A 7,147-nucleotide genomic window follows, 5' to 3' on the forward strand; every position below is an offset into this window, starting at 1 on the left:
TTATCAGACTTCTGTTGGAAACAACACAAAGTACATAATACAGTGTAATTCATCATTTTTAATGATGATGATATTGAAACTTCACCTAATTTTATCTACCCCCTGGATCAGTCTTTGAAATCATCAATAATTGTGTCATATGGGTTCTAATTTACCACATCTGTGTGTGGAAGAACAAATTGACTCCAATAAACTCCATCTTATGACTTCTCTGTTAAATAATAAAACAAAACGATGATACAACCAATGAAAAATTTAAGGATTCAGTTAAGTGTTTACAATATCTTATAGCCTTATTTTGTGAAATTTAGATTTACTGTGTTTTTATGAAACTAAAATTCCATCAATTTGTATTTATTCAAATGAATATATTCAAATTCAAATCCATTTTCTATCCATTTATATCACTATAAAAAATCTGCAAACATATTTTACAAAACCAGTCTTAACGAAGCTCAATATAATAAATAAATGGCAAATTTGATATAACATATATTAGTCTCAATTTATCAAAGCAGATTAAATTCACGATTCTTGCATGGAAAGTTATTTTAAGTCTGTCTCAATCAAATAAGAAATATATACGTTCCATCTCAAATTGAAAAATCAAATATCTTAAGAGGTTCTTATACATCTTATCCTTTTATTTATCAACTCAAAGAAACCCAATTCAAGAGATACATATGACGAACACAATATAAATTAAACACAATGTAGAATGTATTCACTTCATCCTAAATAATATATTTATATTTATATAAGGTGACGATGACATAAATGTTGATAAGCTCCATTCAGATAGTTAGTCGGAGTGAGAAATGGTCAATTAACGGTGTCGCAGATGTGATATGGGTAGTATCGCTCTTAAAGCCCTTTGGTATATTTCTTGAACTGTATCATTTGAATTTTCTATTTCTAGAAAACATTTAGTGTTAGGAGTTGACATGATGAGCAGTTAATTAATCAAATCAAGTTTTATACTTTCATTTATGTGATGAAGCCATGTTGACAACTTTGCATCAAATTCAATTTGAATCGTCATATGACAAAGACGAAAAATATAATAAGTGACATGTAAATGATTTAATAAAAATATACAAATGAAATCATGTTTAAAAATATTCTTCATGGAAAATAACGCCACTATCAGGAGGCTACCTAAATTTAGGACTCTTCATGGGAGAAAATCATATCTTGCCTCATCCCCGAAACTTTGTTTAATTAGAACCTCTATCAAATGTTTAATTGAAAAGCAAAATGAAGACATAGAAACTCAAATTTAATTTGAAAGTTCATCCCAAAGTAAGTCAAAGAGGCTCTCCCTCAGCTCTATGGCAGTTCTCATCAAATTGTCATACACAAAATGAATTTAAGAGATTTAAGTGGATCATTCAATTATTTTTTAAAAATTATATTTTTTTATTGAAAATGACCATAACACATCAAATTTTTGCTTCATTTATGAAAGATACATTTTATAAATCATATTTTGAATAATATATATATATATATATAATATTTATTATAAACTTTTATGCGAATATTTTTAAATTAAAATTTTAGCCATCTTTTAAAAAAAGTTTAGCTTAATTATTACTCTTTTGAAATTCATTTATCAAGATATATAAAATAATTTTTCTTATGTCAATTGAGTTTTTGATAGTTATTTATTGAATATTACAGTCACAACTGTTTCTAAAATATGATCAAAATTCAATGGGACATCGGAGGATGTAGACCAACATATTAGTTGTCAAAATTTCAAATGATATTATATCAAATTTTAAAAAATAATTAGTGATATGAAAAAATATTTTTAATTAAGAGAAAATGAAATACTTGGACATGTTTGACATTTGTAAAGAAAAATTCAAAAATATCTAAATTAATAGACGATGATAATGAAATCACAATGTGGCCGAGAATATGTTGGGTTGTGAGGTTGTAACTGACATGATACATATTTGAGTCATATAACATAAGACAACAAATTTATAAATGGACCATTAAATAATTGCAAACCCGATGATCGAATCACCTTTTCATGTGTTAAATCCACAATTTGTTCGTTCATCAAACGAGTTGCATCGAGTTGTTCAACTATCCAGCCTCGAGACGTATCCGTGCAATATATTGTATATCAAACCTCTTCATTCATTTATATGAGCCCTGTGATACACCATTTTTATTTTTTGATTTCACTTGGAGGGAAGGCCACCCAAGGAGAGGGGGGAGAAGAAAGATGGACACCTAAATAACTCTTGCCTGGGTGAATTTAGTTCAGGACTTTACTCACATTTATGATTAAAAATAGTTATCCATAAAACCTAAAATTCAAGTATATCATCCGATATCCAAAAGACCATTTTTGTGACCCTCTAGTTCAATCTTGTAAGTTAATGACTCCGATGTCTTAATACCAGTAATCCAGAAACCCAATTAATTATTTATGTCATCATATATAAATTCATCAGTCATTGATTTAACCCAATCAATAGGTTGAGTTGCCAGTCCCTAGTGTTCCAAGGTACACCTTGTGGTCTACAAATATCAAAATAGTAAACCAACTTTCTCATATAGCCATCATGTTTGCATATATTTGTCATCTGCTTGACACTTGTAAGATGGTTTTGGATATGGTCAAGTATCAAAAACTACTCGGTCGACTCAATTAATGTTGATTGTTCGCGAAATCATCAAATAATTATTCTCTGATACTTCAGTTATCGCCTTCATTGATTTGTCTCCTCTTATACTTATAGTAAGCAATCCCATCTTGACCACTCAGCTCACCTTAGTAAACGTATTTTTATATTCAAGCCTAGATGGTTTCAAATATCATGAGGAACTCATAGCATTAAAATATCAAATGTACATTGTATCAAGATTGAAATAATTCAATCAAATTTAAGATCAAAATTTTGAAATTTTGTTGGTTTAATAGTAGTTCTAAAGATTTTCCTTACGTCATATTAAAAGAAACTTAATTTTCTGATTTGGAATATATTTTAACGAATTTTTTCACATTATTTAAGGAAAAATATTAAATTTAGAATTTGGAAAGATTGTAGCTATATTTATAACTAATTTCTATGAATTTACGAAGGATTTTTAAGATTTCCTACCACTGTGGCATGAGTAATCATTCGATTCATTGAATAGTGGTGCCATAATGGCCATTCATTGGCTGATGATTTTTTAAATTTGTTAAATTCATAGGTGACATGGAAAAATAGAAAACAAGAATTGATTTAAATGGAAATAAGTGCACTTGGAGATCAATAATAAAATGATCGACTTTTCATTTTTCTCAGAATGGAAAAGCCAGCAATAACTGTGTGCATATGTGGCAACAGCTTATTGGCATAAAATGAATAAAATTCGTCATGAATCTTGAGAAGCTGTGTGGCTACCTTATTCCTTCAAATTCCTTTCTGACACACGTCACCCTGTTAGTGAATGAATTTATAGAAAAAGTCAGAAAAGACAAAACATATTAACGTGGCATGTGGCACTGCATCGCCACTTCAATAAATAATTGGAAAAGCTTTACTCTTTTTCTAATGAAAATGATGTGTCATTTAAAGAGAACAAAATATTTTACTTTGGTTTGTTCCCCCACCTAGGAACATGTGGCTCTCTTGGAGTTAGAATTTACGAAAGCCAAGTGATTAAGCCGAACATTAAACAAAAGAACCTTTAAGATTTTTACCACCAACAAAAAAAGAGGAAGTGATGGCTCTGAGGACAAGGAGAGATAAATAATGGACAACCACATTTTTTCCAACTTCAAAGCTTCATATTTGACAATCCAAAATGCCTGTTGAGCCAACATTTTAAGGTTCACTTTGTCTTTACGCCCTCTTTTCATCCATGCCCTCTGATTTATAGGTTTAGGTGTGGACATTTGGAAAATTCTTCCTTAAAATTTTTTCCTATATTTCTTGGCTGATTGAAAGATATTGAGTTTCTGAGATCCATCATGCTTATTCTTGGTGTCTAGGGTGTGTATGAAGAGGAAAAGGGAAGGAGAGCTCACTTTAACTCACAAATCACCACCTAACATTGTTTATTTTCACCATCATCATTAGCATTGATCCTTTTCATCTCTCCATTATACCATAATTTCACAAATTTTCCCATTTAGATCACATCTCTTGCCTTTCACGTCATCCTCTCTTCATCATCCCCCGACATGCCTTATTTTTTTGTCACCTCTCTCCCTTCTATTTATTATTTTATCTCGTTATATTTATTCCCTTGTTGTTCTTACTTTCTGTTATGTACTATAATCATCTTAATTTATTAATTATAACCCTCTCTCTTGATATTTTTTCGTGACTCTTAATACATTTTAAACCAACAAAAACATTTTCAATTTTTTTTAAAGAGAAATATTTGAAATTATGTAAATCTGTTTCAGTTGAAAAATGAATGCAGTAAACTTACTAATAAATTTTTTAATAAAATTACTTTTTATAGACAACACACAAGCTTGTAAAATATAAAAAAATTAAATCATCTTCTTCCAAATTGAAATATTGACAAAGTTAGGTCCTTCTACAAAAATATAAATATTTGTATGTATTTAAAGGCAATCAAGTGTTTTTTGAGAATACTTAAGTGCATCTTCAAGATATCTTGTGAATAACTTCATCTAGAAAAAATGTGTAATTTCTCTCTTTTTTGAAGTTAATTTATCATGTAGTATAAATTTATATAAATGGATAATAAATTCAAAAATATTTAGCATCGTACTTTTAACCAGAATAAAAAATTAAACCACCATTTCTAAGTTGAAACAATAAATTCATGATACAATTAAAAAAATTGGTTATGTCAACATTTTATGTAAATATAATTTATTCAGGAAAATAGTTGAAGTTTAAATTTTCTGAACGATAACATTGTTTATGAAAAAAAATAAAACTGATGATGGAATAAAGAATTCATAGAAAGGAGCTGATAGCTCATTTCCACTGTCATTGAACCACATGAGTTATATTATTTTCTTTTATGTGGTATTTAAATGAAAAAACATAGTAAAATAGTATGCATACCCTTTATAATAATAAATTTATTTTAACAGTGGTATTTTTTAGAGAGGTGGTATCATTAAAAATTTTAATCCATTATATGAAGCGTATTTAATATATTTATATTATTTTACTAATTAATTGTAATCAATTTAAGTGGTAGCCATGTTTTTAAGTGTTTTAGCCATGTTTTTAAGGATGATAAATAACATATTTAAACGCACATATCCTAATTTTCGGGTAAAAAATATGGTTTAACCCATCGATCTTAATGTAAAAAATCCAATTTTTTTCAAGTCATAACGTATGATGATATATACAGTTACCAAATACGTTGAACTTAAAACTGTTTTCGTTTATCACCATTGATGCCCTAGGAAATTTATGACACTTAATTATGGTATTACTTGGGTTACCTTGATTTGAACTTGGCATACTTCATATATAAATGTTTTACCACCGCATTGGATATTTTATGTAATAAATATGAAAGCACCAATCGAGAAAATCTAGGTACGTGGTATATTGTTGATTTATGAATCCTGAATGTTGGTTTTTTTTCTAGTCGTATTGTGTATTAGTTTCAAGCCCCCCTATTCACTATTTTCATGCATCATTCGTGGCATGTTGTATTATGTATTGATACAAATATTTTTTGACTCCACTTATTTATAATTCGTACTTAAATCATACACATTATTTCATTCTTCCATCAAGGATTATGGGCTCAAAACAGTGGTAATGATCAAACTAGATATCAAATGGACCAGAAATTGTATTCAAGTTCATTGGTAAACAAACGGTATTGAAACAAAGATTCGAATGGATTAAAACCTGAATAAGATTGCGAGATTTATCCGTGAACGCTTTTCTTATCAGTGTTGCTGATTTTAATATTAAAAGATATAAATTTATATGAATCTAAACTCATGCAAACATTGAGTGCACTTAAAAGCCAATTAATATTTATGATGGCTATTTTAGAGTAAAAATGGTTGAAAACTACATCATCTCTTTTTGAGGAATACTCTCTCCCCCTTCATTACTTTCTTATGGAACAACCCAAAAAGCTGCATGCTACGAATAAATAGTATATTCTTTAGCAAACTATGACTCATTCATTCCATTAAAGTTTGTTTTCTAATAGATTTGGAACAAGAGTCCTCCTGGCGCTCCTTTGTCTAACATAATGAACTTTCATTTTTCAAAATTTTGTACTCTAAGCTGAGAAAACTGATTTGTGGAATAAAATCGGATATACAATTTATGGATCAAGACTTCAACTCTGGATAGGTTCACCTCTCGATGTCACTAATTTTGTAAAATATAGAGGAACCCAATGTTATCTCAATGCCATACAGAGGATCTCGTCTAATATTTTTTTAGTGACCGTTGACTAAACTATCCAGCTCATAAAAAATAAAATAATTGTGAGAGTACCCTGCTTCCACGATTTTAGAAAAAAATGAAAATTGCAGGCAACTCTTACGCAATTATTTTTTCTATAAATGACTTGCAGACCAAGACAAACATTAAAGTAACTCTTTGGACTATATGGTCCCGTTGCATGTTCTCTAACTATATCCAGATAAGCGGAGTCAAAATAAAAAACCCAATAAATTTAGTCAATACTTATCCACATTTCTTATCCGATCTCATCCAACGGTCGAGATCTCTCTTGCTGTTTTGCCCCCTACAACTTAAAGTAGACGTTGCCAGCTCGTTTTTCGCGCGTGACCACCGAAAACGACCGTTGACAGTTGGCATTTCTCACGGGCCGGGCCCAATTTCGGCCCATTATCGACCCGGCCCGAAACTATCCCCATTTCGTCCCGTCATCCGTCTTTGGTTCTTACATGGATGACAGAGGACATACCTGGCTGGATGACGGATGACGATTCAAACAGACGATGAGGCGGCATCGTCCAATTATACATGGAATTGCCCATCGTTGGTGCTGTCACCATCGGCTGAGGACGTAGACAGATGACGGGGCGGGGGACGAGGACTGACGATGCCGAATGAAAGATCGTCATCCGTCCAAACTACAGAATAGGTGACGACACGCCGTCGAATTCATTGTTATTGAGGACGGCGTCTACGTCATCCGT

This window comes from Wolffia australiana, chromosome 17, assembly GCF_029677425.1.
Source record: "Wolffia australiana isolate 7733 chromosome 17, ASM2967742v1".
NCBI classification, from domain to species: Eukaryota; Viridiplantae; Streptophyta; class Magnoliopsida; order Alismatales; family Araceae; genus Wolffia; species Wolffia australiana.